This window comes from Oncorhynchus gorbuscha, linkage group LG10 (genome assembly GCF_021184085.1).
Source record: "Oncorhynchus gorbuscha isolate QuinsamMale2020 ecotype Even-year linkage group LG10, OgorEven_v1.0, whole genome shotgun sequence".
Classification (NCBI taxonomy): domain Eukaryota; kingdom Metazoa; phylum Chordata; class Actinopteri; order Salmoniformes; family Salmonidae; genus Oncorhynchus; species Oncorhynchus gorbuscha.
In genome coordinates, this window is record NC_060182.1 from 63,395,438 (window position 1) to 63,413,759 (window position 18,322).

Below are 18,322 nucleotides of genomic sequence, written 5' to 3' on the forward strand. Positions count from 1 at the left end.
GCAGGACTTACTGAGAGACAGAGGAAGTGAACATCACTGCAGTACTTACTGAGAGACAGAAGAAGTGAACATCACTGCAGTACTTACTGAGATACAGAGGAAGTGAACATCACTGCAGGACTTACTGAGACAGAGGAAAAGAGCATCACTGCAGTACTTACTGAGACAGAGGAAACGAGCATCACTGCAGTACTTACTGAGACAGTGGAAGTGAACATCACTGCAGTACTTACTGAGAGACAGAGGAAGTGAACATCACTGCAGTACTTACTGAGAAAGAGGAAAAGAGCATCACTGCAGGACTTACTGAGAGACAGAGGAAGTGAACATCACTGCAGGACTTACTGAGAGACAGAGGAAGTGAACATCACTGCAGGACTTACTGAGAGATAGAGGAAGTGAACATCACTGCAGTACTTACTGAGAGGCAGAGGAAGTGAACATCAGTGCAGGACTTACTGAGAGACAGAGGAAGTGAACATCACTGCAGGACTTACTGAGAGACAGAGGAAGTGAACATCAGTGCAGGACTTACTGAGAGACAGAGGAAGTGAACATCAGTGCAGGACTTACTGAGAGACAGAGGAAGTGAACATCACGTGCAGGACTTATTGAGAGGCAGAGGAAGTGAACATCACTGCAGGACTTACTGAGAGACAGAGGAAAAGAGCATCACGTGCAGTACTTACTGAGAGGCAGAGGAAGTTAACATCACTGCAGTACTTATTGAGACAGAGGAAGTGAACATCACTGCAGTACTTACTGAGACAGAGGAAAAGAGCATCACTGCAGTACTTACTGAGACAGAGGAAACGAGCATCACTGCAGGACTTACTGTGAGACAGAGGAAGTAAACATCACTGCAGGACTTACTGAGAGACAGAGGAAGTGAACATCACTGCAGTACTTACTGAGAGACAGAAGAAGTGAACATCACTGCAGTACTTACTGAGATACAGAGGAAGTGAACATCACTGCAGGACTTACTGAGAGACAGAAGAAGTGAACATCACTGCAGTACTTACTGAGAGACAGAGGAAAAGAGCATCACTGCAGGACTTACTGAGAGACAGAGGAAAAGAGCCATCAGTGCAGGACTTACTGGGAGACAGAGGAAGTGAACATCACTGCAGGACTTACTGAGAGACAGAGGAAGTGAACATCACTGCAGGACTTACTGAGAGACAGAGAAAGTGAACATCAGTGCAGTACTTACTGAGAGACAGAGGAAGTGAACATCACTGCAGGACTTACTGAGAGACAGAGGAAGTGAACATCACTGCAGGACTTACTGAGAGACAGAGAAAGTGAACATCAGTGCAGTACTTACTGAGAGACAGAAGAAGTGAACATCACTGCAGTACTTACTGAGATACAGAGGAAGTAAACATCACTGCAGGACTTACTGAGACAGAGGAAAAGAGCATCACTGCAGTACTTACTGAGACAGAGGAAAAGAGCATCACTGCAGTACTTACTGAGACAGTGGAAGTGAACATCACTGCAGGACTTACTGAGAGACAGAGGAAGTGAACATCACTGCTGGACTTACTGAGAGACAGAGGACGTGAACATCATTGCAGTACTTACTGAGAGACAGAACAAGTGAACATCACTGCAGTACTTACTGAGAGACAGAGGAAAAGAGCCATCAGTGCAGGACTTACTAGGAGACAGAGGAAGTGAACATCACTGCAGTACTTACTGAGAGATAGAGGAAGTGAACATCACTGCAGTACTTACTGAGAGGCAGAGGAAGTGAACATCAGTGCAGGACTTACTGAGAGACAGAGGAAGTGAACATCACTGCAGGACTCACTGAGAGACAGAGGAAGTGAACATCACTGCAGGACTTACTGAGAGACAGAGGAAGTGAACATCAGTGCAGGACTTACTGAGAGACAGACGAAGTGAACATCAGTGCAGGACTTACTGAGAGACAGAGGAAGTGAACATCACGTGCAGGACTTACTGAGACAGAGGAAAAGAGCATCACTGCAGTACTTACTGAGACAGAGGAAAAGAGCATCACTGCAGTACTTATTGAGACAGAGGAAGTGAACATCACTGCAGTACCGACTGAGACAGAGGAAAAGAGCATCACTGAGTACTTACTGAGACAGAGGAAAAAGCATCACTGCAGTACTTACTGAGACAGAGGAAAAGAGCATCACTGCAGTACTTACTGAGAGACAGGGGAAGTGAACATCACTGCAGGGCTTATTGAGACAGAGGAAAAGAGCATCACTGCAGTACTTACTGAGACAGAGGAAAAGAGCATCACTGCAGTACTTACTGAGAGACAGAGGAAGTGAACATCACTGCAGTACTTACTGAGACAGAGGAAAGAGCATCACTGCAGTACTTACTGAGACAGAGGAAAAGAGCATCACTGCAGTACTTACTAAGACAGAGGAAAAGAGCATCACTGCAGTACTTACTGAGACAGAGGAAAAGAGCATCACTGCAGTACTTACTGAGACAGAGGAAAAGAGCATCACTGCAGTACTTACTGAGAGACAGAGGAAGTGAACATCACTGCAGTACTTACTGAGACAGAGGAAAATAGCATCACTGCAGTACTTACTGAGACAGAGGAAAAGAGCATCACTGCAGTACTTACTGAGACAGAGGAAAAGAGCATCACTGCAGTACTTACTGAGAGACAGAGGAAGTGAACATCACTGCAGTACTTACTGAGACAGAGGAAAAGAGCATCACTGCAGTACTTACTGAGACAGAGGAAAAGAGCATCACTGCAGTACTTACTGAGACAGAGGAAAAGAGCATCACTGCAGTACTTACTGAGACAGAGGAAAAGAGCATCACTGCAGTACTTACTGAGAGACAGGGGAAGTGAACATCACTGCAGGGCTTATTGAGACAGAGGAAAAGAGCATCACTGCAGTACTTACTGAGACAGAGGAAAAGAGCATCACTGCAGTACTTACTGAGAGACAGAGGAAGTGAACATCACTGCAGTACTTACTGAGACAGAGGAAAAGAGCATCACTGCAGTACTTACTGAGACAGAGGAAAAGAGCATCACTGCAGTACTTACTAAGACAGAGGAAAAGAGCATCACTGCAGTACTTACTGAGACAGAGGAAAAGAGCATCACTGCAGTACTTACTGAGACAGAGGAAAAGAGCATCACTGCAGTACTTACTGAGAGACAGAGGAAGTGAACATCACTGCAGTACTTACTGAGACAGAGGAAAATAGCATCACTGCAGTACTTACTGAGACAGAGGAAAAGAGCATCACTGCAGTACTTACTGAGACAGAGGAAAAGAGCATCACTGCAGTACTTACTGAGAGACAGAGGAAGTGAACATCACTGCAGTACTTACTGAGACAGAGGAAAAGAGCATCACTGCAGTACTTACTGAGACAGAGGAAAAGAGCATCACTGCAGTACTTACTGAGACAGAGGAAAAGAGCATCACGTGCACGTAGACCGGTTCCCATGTAATTCCTCATTAACTCTGTGAGAATGATAAAGGATTGAAAAACGTGTTTTATTTCCACCCCTCCAAAACATTCTACACTAGGAGATAATATTTCAAGGTGCCAATGCTAAATATCTCATGATGAGTTTATTTGAAGAAAACAAGAGTACACTTAATAAGCAAATGATCCTGCTGTGGAGGAGAGGAGAGATAGATTAGAGGGAAACCACCAGCTGAGACAGAGAGAGAGAGTAAGAGCGAGAGAGGCCTATATAATGATACTGAGAGAGAAAGAAAGGACACTAAAGCCAAACATTCAAAGATATAATTATGTTCGTCTTTCAGTGGCCGGTGGATAGATATCAGTAGAAGTTAAATGAGCATAATCACATGACAAACTCTCACAGCTTCTCTCTCTTTCTCTTCCTACTCTCTCTCTCTCTCTCTCTCTCTCTCTCTCTCTCTCTCTCTCTCTCTCTCTCTCTCTCTCTCTCTCTCTCTCTCTCTCTCTCTCTGTGTTTCCCCCCTCTCTCTGTAACTGTGGGAAGAGTAGATAACTTTGAAGTTGCTCATAAAAGAAACATATCCGTGAGTGTTTCAGTATGAACTTATTATCCAGGGTGCCAATAAGGCTGTGCAAAAGCCATGTGTGTGTGTGTGTGCATGCGTTGGGATGCGAGCGCGCGTGTGTGTGTGGAGGCGATAGATCATATCTAAGGAGTGTTTGCTCTCGGCACAGATGCCATCATCACTAACTACTTGCTGCAGATCCTTGAGAGCTAAATCACTTTGCCATGCAACATTGGCTGTTCAGTCACTTCGCCGGCAGATGCTCCATCTGTTGGTGGAGATGTCTTCTACACTCCCTGCTCACCTTCAGCCAGAGCCACCCACACACAGGGGTGTGTGTGTGTGTGTATGTCGTCAGCAGAGAGGACCAGGGTCAGTATTACAGTCATGGACCAGAGGCCTCTCTACAGTTAATGCTTTGACCACAGTCACGGTCATGTCTGTGTTAATCGACAGAGCAGCCATAGCCACTCACTACCCCTCTTCACCATACCCTCTCAACCGTTCCTAACCCGACCACAATCTCTCAACCCTCCAGACCTAATCGCCACGTCTATTGACCATACCCTGTTTGACCCGACGAACCAGCCTCATCAGCGACTCCGCCTTCTCAATTAGACTTCTCTTGACCTCCCTCTCCACCGTCCAGACATGCCACTCTACCAGGTCATTATGAACCACCGACGACTTCTCAACTAGACTCCTCTTGACCTCCCTCTCCACCGTCCAGACATGCCACTCTACCAGGTCATTATGAACCACCGACGACTTCTCAACTAGACTCCTCTTGACCTCCCTCTCCACCGTCCAGGCATGCCACTCTACCAGGTCATTATGAACCACCGACGACTTCTCAACTAGACTCCTCTTGACCTCCCTCTCCACCGTCCAGACATGCCACTCTACCAGGTCATTATGAACCACCGACGACTTCTCAACTAGACTCCTCTTGACCTCCCTCTCCACAGTCCAGACATGCCACTCTACCAGGTCATTATGAACCACCGACGACTTCTCAACTAGACTCCTCTTGACCTCCCTCTCCACCGTCCAGACATGCCACTCTACCAGGTCATTATGAACCACCGACGACTTCTCAACTAGACTCCTCTTGACCTCCCTCTCCACCGTCCAGACATGCCACTCTACCAGGTCATTATGAACCACCGACGACTTCTCAACTAGACTCCTCTTGACCTCCCTCTCCACCGTCCAGACATGCCACTCTACCAGGTCATTATGAACCACAGACGACTTCTCAACTAGACTCCTCTTGACCTCCCTCTCCACCGTCCAGACATGCCACTCTACCAGGTCATTATGAACCACCGACGACTTCTCAACTAGACTCCTCTTGACCTCCCTCTCCACCGTCCAGACATGCCACTCTACCAGGTCATTATGAACCACCAACGACTTCTCAACTAGACTCCTCTTGACCTCCCTCTCCACCGTCTAGACATGCCACTCTACCAGGTCATTATGAACCACCGACGACTTCTCAACTAGACTCCTCTTGACCTCCTTATCCACCGTCCAGACATGCCACTCTACCAGGTCATTATGAACCACCGACGACTTCTCAACTAGACTCCTCTTGACCTCCTTATCCACCGTCCAGACATGCCACTCTACCAGGTCATTATGAACCACCGACGACTTCTCAACTAGACTCCTCTTGACCTCCCTCTCCACCGTCCAGGCATGCCACTCTACCAGGTCATTATGAACCACCGACGACTTCTCAACTAGACTCCTCTTGACCTCCCTCTCCACCGTCTAGACATGCCACTCTACCAGGTCATTATGAACCACCGACGACTTCTCAACTAGACTCCTCTTGACCTCCTTATCCACCGTCCAGACATGCCACTCTACCAGGTCATTATGAACCACCAACGACTTCTCAACTAGACTCCTCTTGACCTCCCTCTCCACCGTCCAGGCATGCCACTCTACCAGGTCATTATGAACCACCGACGACTTCTCAACTAGACTCCTCTTGACCTCCCTCTCCACCGTCTAGACATGCCACTCTACCAGGTCATTATGAACCACCGACGACTTCTCAACTAGACTCCTCTTGACCTCCTTATCCACCGTCCAGACATGCCACTCTACCAGGTCATTATGAACCACCAACGACTTCTCAACTAGACTCCTCTTGACCTCCCTCTCCACCGTCCAGGCATGCCACTCTACCAGGTCATTATGAACCACCGACGACTTCTCAACTAGACTCCTCTTGACCTCCCTCTCCACCGTCCAGGCATGCCACTCTACCAGGTCATTATGAACCACCGACGACTTCTCAACTACTCAACTAGACTCCTCTTGACCTCCCTCTCCACCGTCCAGGCATGCCACTCTACCAGGTCATTATGAACCACCGACGACTTCTCAACTACTCAACTAGACTCCTCTTGACCTCCCTCTCCACCGTCCAGGCATGCCACTCTACCAGGTCATTATGAACCACCGACGACTTCTCAACTAGACTCCTCTTGACCTCCCTCTCCACCGTCTAGACATGCCACTCTACCAGGTCATTATGAACCACCGCGACTTCTCAACTAGACTCCTCTTGACCTCCTTATCCACCGTCCAGACATGCCACTCTACCAGGTCATTATGAACCACCAACGACTTCTCAACTAGACTCCTCTTGACCTCCCTCTCCACCGTCCAGGCATGCCACTCTACCAGGTCATTATGAACCACCGACGACTTCTCAACTAGACTCCTCTTGACCTCCCTCTCCACCGTCCAGGCATGCCACTCTACCAGGTCATTATGAACCACCGACGACTTCTCAACTACTCAACTAGACTCCTCTTGACCTCCCTCTCCACCGTCCAGGCATGCCACTCTACCAGGTCATTATGAACCACCGACGACTTCTCAACTAGACTCCTCTTGACCTCCTTATCCACCGTCCAGACATGCCACTCTACCAGGTCATTATGAACCACCGACGACTTCTCAACTAGACTCCTCTTGACCTCCCTCTCCACCGTCTAGACATGCCACTCTACCAGGTCATTATGAACCACAGACGACTTCTCAACCCCAATTTAACACTGTTCTTCTAACCAAAGACTCGTTGTCTTTATCTTTCCCTCCACTCCAAAGCTCTTCTTAGTTAAGTGCTCCTGTAGATGAGATTGAGTTGTAATAAAAAATATTTAAAAACAGCCAAGGTTTTGCCATCCAAGGTTGAATTAATTTTGGTTCACCTGCATCCTGTCTATTCTCTGTTTAAATGTAGGAGTTGTCGGGTCCTCATGTCCCTGTGTGTCTGCCATTCAGATGTCACACAGCTAGCTGGAGCTATGGTTCACACTCATTTTACATGTATATTTTTGACATATGCCTAGTGGGGGCTGGGGAAATAGCTCCCTAGCACTGTGTGTGTGTGTGTGTATGATGGTTCCTCAGACTCCCTGAGCTGCCCACCTCCCCTCCTGTTCCAACCTAATGAAGTTGTTGGACTTTCCAGACTGACAGCTTAATTATCTTTTATGATAGTCATTATGAACCACCGATGACTTCTCAACTAGACTCCTCTTGACCTCCTTATCCACCGTCCAGACATGCCACTCTACCAGGTCATTATGAACCACCAACGACTTCTCAACTAGACTCCTCTTGACCTCCCTCTCCACCGTCCAGGCATGCCACTCTACCAGGTCATTATGAACCACCGACGACTTCTCAACTAGACTCCTCTTGACCTCCCTCTCCACCGTCCAGGCATGCCACTCTACCAGGTCATTATGAACCACCGACGACTTCTCAACTACTCAACTAGACTCCTCTTGACCTCCCTCTCCACCGTCCAGGCATGCCACTCTACCAGGTCATTATGAACCACCGACGACTTCTCAACTAGACTCCTCTTGACCTCCCTCTCCACCGTCTAGACATGCCACTCTACCAGGTCATTATGAACCACCGACGACTTCTCAACTAGACTCCTCTTGACCTCCTTATCCACCGTCCAGACATGCCACTCTACCAGGTCATTATGAACCACCAACGACTTCTCAACTAGACTCCTCTTGACCTCCCTCTCCACCGTCCAGGCATGCCACTCTACCAGGTCATTATGAACCACCGACGACTTCTCAACTAGACTCCTCTTGACCTCCCTCTCCACCGTCCAGGCATGCCACTCTACCAGGTCATTATGAACCACCGACGACTTCTCAACTACTCAACTAGACTCCTCTTGACCTCCCTCTCCACCGTCCAGGCATGCCACTCTACCAGGTCATTATGAACCACCGACGACTTCTCAACTAGACTCCTCTTGACCTCCTTATCCACCGTCCAGACATGCCACTCTACCAGGTCATTATGACGACTTCTCAACTAGACTCCTCTTGACCTCCCTCTCCACCGTCTAGACATGCCACTCTACCAGGTCATTATGAACCACAGACGACTTCTCAACCCCAATTTAACACTGTTCTTCTAACCAAAGACTCGTTGTCTTTATCTTTCCCTCCACTCCAAAGCTCTTCTTAGTTAAGTGCTCCTGTAGATGAGATTGAGTTGTAATAAAAAATATTTAAAAACAGCCAAGGTTTTGCCATCCAAGGTTGAATTAATTTTGGTTCACCTGCATCCTGTCTATTCTCTGTTTAAATGTAGGAGTTGTCGGGTCCTCATGTCCCTGTGTGTCTGCCATTCAGATGTCACACAGCTAGCTGGAGCTATGGTTCACACTCATTTTACATGTATATTTTTGACATATGCCTAGTGGGGGCTGGGGAAATAGCTCCCTAGCACTGTGTGTGTGTGTGTGTATGATGGTTCCTCAGACTCCCTGAGCTGCCCACCTCCCCTCCTGTTCCAACCTAATGAAGTTGTTGGACTTTCCAGACTGACAGCTTAATTATCTTTTATGATAGTCATTATGAACCACCGACGACTTCTCAACTAGACTCCTCTTGACCTCCTTATCCACCGTCCAGACATGCCACTCTACCAGGTCATTATGAACCACCAACGACTTCTCAACTAGACTCCTCTTGACCTCCCTCTCCACCGTCCAGGCATGCCACTCTACCAGGTCATTATGAACCACCGACGACTTCTCAACTAGACTCCTCTTGACCTCCCTCTCCACCGTCCAGGCATGCCACTCTACCAGGTCATTATGAACCACCGACGACTTCTCAACTACTCAACTAGACTCCTCTTGACCTCCCTCTCCACCGTCCAGGCATGCCACTCTACCAGGTCATTATGAACCACCGACGACTTCTCAACTAGACTCCTCTTGACCTCCCTCTCCACCGTCTAGACATGCCACTCTACCAGGTCATTATGAACCACCCGACTTCTCAACTAGACTCCTCTTGACCTCCTTATCCACCGTCCAGACATGCCACTCTACCAGGTCATTATGAACCACCAACGACTTCTCAACTAGACTCCTCTTGACCTCCCTCTCCACCGTCCAGGCATGCCACTCTACCAGGTCATTATGAACCACCGACGACTTCTCAACTAGACTCCTCTTGACCTCCCTCTCCACCGTCCAGGCATGCCACTCTACCAGGTCATTATGAACCACCGACGACTTCTCAACTACTCAACTAGACTCCTCTTGACCTCCCTCTCCACCGTCCAGGCATGCCACTCTACCAGGTCATTATGAACCACCGACGACTTCTCAACTAGACTCCTCTTGACCTCCTTATCCACCGTCCAGACATGCCACTCTACCAGGTCATTATGAACCACCGACGACTTCTCAACTAGACTCCTCTTGACCTCCCTCTCCACCGTCTAGACATGCCACTCTACCAGGTCATTATGAACCACAGACGACTTCTCAACCCCAATTTAACACTGTTCTTCTAACCAAAGACTCGTTGTCTTTATCTTTCCCTCCACTCCAAAGCTCTTCTTAGTTAAGTGCTCCTGTAGATGAGATTGAGTTGTAATAAAAAATATTTAAAAACAGCCAAGGTTTTGCCATCCAAGGTTGAATTAATTTTGGTTCACCTGCATCCTGTCTATTCTCTGTTTAAATGTAGGAGTTGTCGGGTCCTCATGTCCCTGTGTGTCTGCCATTCAGATGTCACACAGCTAGCTGGAGCTATGGTTCACACTCATTTTACATGTATATTTTTGACATATGCCTAGTGGGGGCTGGGGAAATAGCTCCCTAGCACTGTGTGTGTGTGTGTGTATGATGGTTCCTCAGACTCCCTGAGCTGCCCACCTCCCCTCCTGTTCCAACCTAATGAAGTTGTTGGACTTTCCAGACTGACAGCTTAATTATCTTTTATGATAGTGGGACAAATGGAACTGTGTCTCCCCATCACATTCGGGACAATCGGGAAGCACCCAGGGTCCCCACTGTACTGTTGCCTGTGGTCTCAGTTAACCCATCACACAGACACGCACACACACGCCACCACCATCCTGACACCCAGGCCGATCACACACCTCTCTCAAATCTCAGACCTCCTGTTTTTTCCCTACTCCTCACTTCCTGTATCAAACAGGCCGTTCTGTCTATCCCTCATCTAACACAATCAAATCAAACTTTATATGTCACATGCTTGGTAAACAACAGGTGTAGACGAACAGTGAAAACAGGCCCTTCCCAACAATGCAGAGAGTAAGAAAATAGAGAAAATAGTGGAAAAGTAATAACCCGTTATTATAAAAGTTATATTAAATACACAATGAGTAAAGATAACTTGGCTATATACATGGGGTACGAGTACTGAGTCCATGTGCAGGGGTACGAGGTCATTGAGCTAGATATGTACATATAACTAGGAAGAAAGTGATTAAGCAACAGGATAGATAATACACAGTAGCAGCAGCGTATGTGATGAGTCAAAAAAATATAAACTCAACATGCAACAATTTAAAAGATTTTACAGTTCATAGTTACAGTTCATAGTTACAGTTCATAGTTACAGTTCATAGTTACAGTTCAAAGTTACAGTTCAAAGTTACAGTTCATAGTTACAGTTCAAAGTTACAGTTCATAGTTACAGTTCAAAGTTACACTTCATAGTTACAGTTCATAGGTGGATATCAGTAAATTAAAGTCAATGAATTAGGCCCTAATCTATGGATTTCACATGACTGGGCAGGGGAGCAGCCATGGGTCTGCCTGGGAGGGCATAGGCCCACACACTTACAAGCCAGGTCCATCCACCCAATCAGAATTTGTTTTTCTCTCTGTGTCTTTCCCTCCTCACCCTTTCTTCCCCTCTCACTACCCCCTCTATCTTCCTCTTTCCCAGACTCCCTGCCACCATTCCTCTCTCCCACCTCTCTCTCCCTCCTCTCTCTCACCTCTCTCTCCCTCCCCTCTCTCCCACCTCTCTCCCTCCCCTCTCTCCCACCTCTCTCCCACCTCTCTCTCTCTCACCTCTCTCTCCCACCTCTCTCTCTCTCACCTCTCTCTTCCTCCTCTCTCTCCCACCTCTCTCCTACCTCTCTCCTACCTCTCTCTTCCTCCTCTCTCTCCCACCTCTCTCTCCCACCTCTCTCTCCCTCCCCTCTCTCCCACCTCTCTCTCCCTCCTCTCTCTTCCACCTCTCTCTTCCACCTCTCTCTCCCACCTCTCTCTCCCACCTCTCTCCCCAGAGTGTGTAGTCCATATGTTGTTTGACAGCAGGCCTCAGTAAATTATAACTGTATCTAAATGTTGATGACTGGGACTCTGGGAGATGCAGGCAGATAGACAGGGGTGTGTGCGTGTATGTGTGTAGATGAACGGTTGTTTATGAAGGGAGGAGGCTGGGGAGATATGATGGGGTAGGGGAGTCAGGGGAGGTAGGGGGTAGAGGGGGTTTATGGGGTGCTGGCAGATGTCAAACAGTTGAAGCTTCTCACGGACACGCTAACAATTCACTCAGAAGCAATGGGGGGGTAACAGACGTGACCAGCCCCCCAACCCCCACCCCATCTGTGGTCTGACACCTGACAGGACTCCCCCAATCCACCCCAACACCTATACCTCCTGGGTCAGGGGTAAACTGGGTAAGGGAGAGAGCAGCCAGGTCGCTCAAGATCCACTTTGAAATCCGACCAGAGAACCAGGACGTTATGCCTTCAGAACCAGCCACTAGGGGCAATGGCGAGCGATATTACCATCAAGCAGGCTTGGGTTTTGCTAGTGTGTTGTGGATGGGCGTAAACTGCAGGCTGACGCCCATAATCCCATGGATAGGCACACTTTTATAGATGTTTTACCCTATCTCAAACCTCAACTCTTAACTTAACCATTCAGAATGGATGCCTAAAAGTAACCTGTCGCGAGGCGTTGGCCACAGCAGTGGAGCAACCCAGAGTGCAGCTGTAGCCGGAGGAGCAACCCAGAGTGCAGCTGTAGCCGGAGGAGCAACCCAGAGTGCAGCTGTAGCCGGAGGAGCAACCCAGAGGGCAGCTGTAGCCGGAGGAGCAACCCAGAGTGCAGCTGTAGCCGGAGGAGCAACCCAGAGTGCAGCTGTAGCCGGAGGAGCAACCCAGAGTGCAGCTGCAGCCGGAGGAGCAACCCAGAGTGCAGCTGTAGCCGGAGGAGCAACCCAGTGTGCAGCTGTAGCCGGAGGAGCAACCCAGAGTGCAGCTGTAGCCGGAGGAGCAACCCAGAGTGCAGCTGTAGCCGGAGGAGCAACCCAGTGTGCAGCTGTAGCCGGAGGAGCAACCCAGAGTGCAGCTGTAGCCGGAAGAGCAACCCAGAGTGCAGCTGCAGCCAGAGGAGCAACACAGGTTGTCGTTTGGAGAAACGTAGATAAACGTTGGAATCTGAAGTCAAATTGGTCAAACTGTGAGCTCTTGTTGGGGAGAGAGGGGAGGCAGGGCCAGGGTATGCTGTTTAAAGGTAATAGTATGGAAATGATTCCCCATGTTGTCTGAGACATGAGAGGTGGCCCTTTGGAAAGCTTGCAAACACACATGCACTCACGCACACAAACATCCAGCCACACACCCCACCCCGCCACACACAGGTGGTACGCAATCCTGACAGGGTCACACACCTTTCTTCTCATGATTAACCCACTATAAAACAGCAGCCAAATGTGTGTGTGTGTGTTCTGATGGACCCCTGCCTCCTTAGGACATTACCTATCAAATTAACCACATGACAGCCTCTCTTGTCCACCCTCTCACTACCTGTCAATCATCATGATTACACACAACCTAAAATGTCTACAATGGCACCAGCCAGGTGGGGGCTACATATTGGAAGTGGATGAGGTAAGTTACCCTCTATACAATGTAAAGAGCTTTCAGACCTGGTGCTGTTTCAATAGAAAATGAGATTCATTCATTTTAAATAGACTTGAGAATGGCTGATGGCTCAATACGGTGGGTGGCTCAATTGGGCGTCCTGAGAAATGGACTATTTCAGCTATTTCAACATCACATATCCCAAAAATGACTGGCTTGACCTCTCTGTGACTAGAACTGTAGTTGAAGCCCAGGATAATTAAGCAATAAGGCCTGAGGAGGTATGGTATATGGGCAACGTACCCCAGCTAAGGGCTGTTCTTACGCACGACACAAAGCGGAGTGCCTGGACACAGCCCTTAGCCGTGGTATATTGGCCATATATTACAAACCTCAGAGAAGCCTTACTGCTATTATAAACTGGTTACCAAAGTAATAAGAGCAGTAACAACACATGTTTTGTCATACCCAGGGTATACGGTCTGATATACCACTGGTATATCAGAATTCAGGGCTCAAACCTCCTAGTATATCATTTGAAATATCCAACCCATAGAGACAGATCTACAAATCAACCCATAGAGATAGATCTCTGAACCAACCCATAGAGATAGATCTCTGAACCAACCCTTAGAGATAGATCTCTGAACCAACCCTTAGAGATAGATCTCTGAACCAACCCGTATAATATAGATCTCTGAACCAACCCTTTGACATGCATCTCTGAACCAACCCATAGAGATAGATCTCTGAACCAACCCATAGAGATAGATCTCTGAACCAACCCATAGAGATAGATCTCTGAACCAACCCATAGAGATAGATCTCTGAACCAACCCATAGAGATACATCTCTGAACCAACCCTTAGAGATAGATCTCTGAACCAACCCTTATAATATAGATCTCTGAACCAACCCTTAGAGATAGATCTCTGAACCAACCCGTATAATATAGATCTCTGAACCAACCCTTTGACATGCATCTCTGAACCAACCCATAGAGATAGATCTCTGAACCAACCCTTAGAGATAGATCTCTGAACCAACCCATAGAGATAGATCTCTGAACCAACCCATAGAGATAGATCTCTGAACCAACCCTTAGAGATAGATCCCTGAACCAACCCTTATAATATATATCTCTGATCCAACCCTTATAATATAGATCTCTGAACCAACCCTTAGACATACATCTCTGAACCAACCCTTAGAGATATATGTATGAACCAACCGTAGAGATAGATCTATGAACCAACCCATAGAGATAGATCTATGAACCAACCCATAGAGATAGATCTATGAACCAACCCTTAGAGATAGATGTATGAACCAACCCTTAGAGATAGATCTCTGAACCAACCCTTAGAGATAGATCTCTGAACCAACCCTTAGAGATAGATCTCTGAACCAACCCTTAGAGATAGATCTCTGAACCAACCCATAGAGATAGATCTCTGAACCAACCCATAGAGATAGATCTCTGAACCAACCCATAGAGATATATCTCTGAACCAACCCATAGATATAGATCTCTGAACCAACCCATAGAGATAGATCTCTGAACCAACCCTTATAATATAGATCTCTGAACCAACCCTTATAATATAGATCTCTGAACCAACCCTTAGACATACATCTCTGAACCACCCTTAGAGATAGATCTATGAATCAACCCATAAAGATAGATCTCTGAACAAACCCATATAAATAGATCTCTGAACCAACCCTTAGAGATAGATCTATGAACCAACCATTATAGATAGATCTCTGAACCAACTATTAGAGATAGATATCTGGACCAACCATTAGAGATAGATCTATGAATCAACCCATAGAGATAGATCTCTGAACCAACCCATATAAATAGATATCTGAATCAACCCATAGAGATAGATCTATGAACCAACCCTTAGAGATAGAGCTCTGAACCAACCCTTAGAGATAGATCCCTGAACCAACCCTTATAATATATATCTCTGAACCAACCCTTATAATATAGATCTCTGAACCAACCCTTAGACATACATCTCTGAACCAACCCTTAGAGATATATGTATGAACCAACCGTAGAGATAGATCTATGAACCAACCCATAGAGATAGATCTATGAACCAACCCTTAGAGATAGATCTATGAACCAACCATTAGAGATAGATCTCTCAACCAACTCTTAGAGATAGATATCTGGACCAACCATTAGATATATATCTATGAACCAACCCTTAGAGATAGAGCTCTGAACCAACCCTTAGAGATAGATCTACGAACCAACCCTTTGAGATGGATCTATGAACCAACCCATAGAGATAGATCTCTGAACCAACCCATAGAGATAGATCTATGAACCAACCCTTAGAGATAGATGTATGAACCAACCCTTAGAGATAGAGCTCTGAACCAACCCTTAGAGATAGATCTACGAACCAACCCTTTGAGATGGATCTATGAACCAACCCATAGAGATAGATCTCTGAACCAACCCATAGAGATAGATCTATGAACCAACCCATAGAGATAGATCCCTGAACCAACCCATAGAGATAGATCTATGAACCAACCCTTAGAGATACAGTTGAAGTCGGAAGTTTACATACACTTAGGTTGAAGTCATTAATACTCGTTTTTCAACCACTCCACAAATTTTTGTTAACAAACTATAGTTTTGGCAAGTCGGTTAGGACATCTACTGACACAAGTAATTTTTCCAAAAATTGTTTACAATAATAATTAATAATTCAATTTATCACAATTCCAGTGGGTCAGAAGCTTACATACACTGAGTTGACTGTGCCTTTAAAAAGCTTGGAAAATTCCAGAAAATGGCTTTAGAAGCTTCTGATAGGCTAATTGACATAATTTGAGTCAATTGGAGGTGTACCTGTGGATGTATTTCAAAGACTACCTTCAAACTCAGTGCCTCTTTGCTTTACATCATGGGACAATCCATAGACCTCCACAAGTCTGGTTCATCCTTGGGAGCAATTTCCAATCGCATGAAGGTACCACGTTCATCTGTACAAACAATAGTACACAAGTATAAACACCATGGAACCACACATCCGTCATACCGCTCAGGAAGGAGACGCGTTCCGTCTCCTACAGATAAACATACTTTGGTGCGAAAAGTGAAAATCAATCCCAGAACAACAGCAAAGGATCTTGTGAAAATGCTGGAGGAAACAGGTACAAAAGTATCTATATCCACTGTAAAATGAGTCCTATATTGACATAACCTGAAAGGCTGATCAGCAAGGAAAAAGCCACTGCTCCAAAACCACTATAAAAAAGCCAGACTACGGTTTGCAACTGCACATAGGGACAAACATCGTACTTTTTGGAGAAATGTCCTCTGGTCTGATGAAACAAAAATAGAACTGTTTGGCCATAATGACTCTTGTTATGTTTGGAGGAAAAAGGGGGAGGCTTGCAAGCCGAAGAACACCTGCTTTGCTGCAGGAGGGGCTGGTGCACTTCACAAAATAGATGGCTTCATGAGGCAGGAAAATTATGTGGATATATTGAAGCAACATCTCAAGACATCAGTTAAAGCTTGGTCGCAAATGGGTCTTCCAAATGGACAATGACCCCAAGCATACTTACAGTTGTGGCAAAATGGCTTAAGGACAACAAAGTTAAGGTATTGGAGTGGCCATCACAAAGCCCTGACCTCAATCCTATAGAACATTTGTGGGCAGAACTGAAAGAGCATGTGCGAGCAAGGAGGCCTTAAAATCTGACTCAGTTACACCAGCTCTGTCAGAAGGAATGGGCCAAAATTCACCCAACTTATTGTGGGAAGCTTATGGAAGGCTACCAGACACATTTGACCCACGTTAAACAATTTAAAGGCAATGCTACCAAATATTAATTGAGTGTACGTAAACTTCTGACCCACTGGGAATGTGATGAAAGAAATAAAAGCTGAAATAAATCACTCTCTAATATTATACTGATATTTCACATTCTTAAAATAAAGAAGTGATCCTAACTGACCTAAAGAAGGGAATGTTTACTAGGATTAAATGTCAGGAATTGTGAAAAAATGAGTTTAAATGTATTTGGCTAAGGTGTATGTAAACTTCCGACTTCAACTGTAGATCTAACCCATGTCACACGCCCAGTAGATCTGTATACTCAGAACAGCGAAATGCTTAGAATAACGAAAGAAAAAATAACGTAATACAGTTATTTACTCAATTTGAAAGGGTTATGGTGAATTGGAATTGTGAAAAAAAAAATAATAATTCTGGGCACTTACAATGAGTGTACAAAACATTAAGGACACCTTCTTAATATTTAGTTTTTTACTCAATTTGAAAGGGTTATGGTGCAATGAATAAAAAATAAAATCCCTTCATATTCCATAAGAGTTAGAGGTAACAGGATCACTGTGTGAGTGCTGCTGTTTTCAGAAGGCTAGGGTGTGTGTGTGTGTGAGCGTGTGTGTGTGCATGTGTAGGTGCGTGGGAGAGTGTGATTGCAGAGGACGATATTGTGTGGATAATATCTTGTGCAGTGGTCAGTGGCTGGGCTACAATATGATTAGAACTGAGCATGGTGGACACGTCGAGGTAGAGTTAGGAAATGGACTTAATATTTTATTTTTATTGGCCAGTCTGAGATATGGCTGTTTACACAACCATTGGACGGAATCTCCACAATGCTTGTGTAATAACTTTTCTGCAGAAAAACGTCTGTGAATCACAACCATTGAGCCAAATGCGTTGTACATCGGCTGTACAACTTGAGTGTGAAAGGGGCCTTTGTGAGTAGATAGCGTTTGCTGTCTCCTAACGATGACTGTAATTTAGCAAAAACACCACAGTGCTATCCCCTATAGAGTGAGACGAGACAGGCACATGTGCTACGACGGCCCGTGCACCAATCACACAGCAGATAGCACAGCGCCACGACAACCCACATGATGACCAATGGCGCGGCGCGACAGAGCAGAAGGCAGTAGTCACGGCGTCCAGTATGTGATTGACGGGAGGGCCGACGCCCCCCCCCCCCTTCCCCCGTGTATGAACCATGCCTGTCTGGAAGTGAGCTGCCCCGCCATACGGACATGGTTTATATGTGTGTGC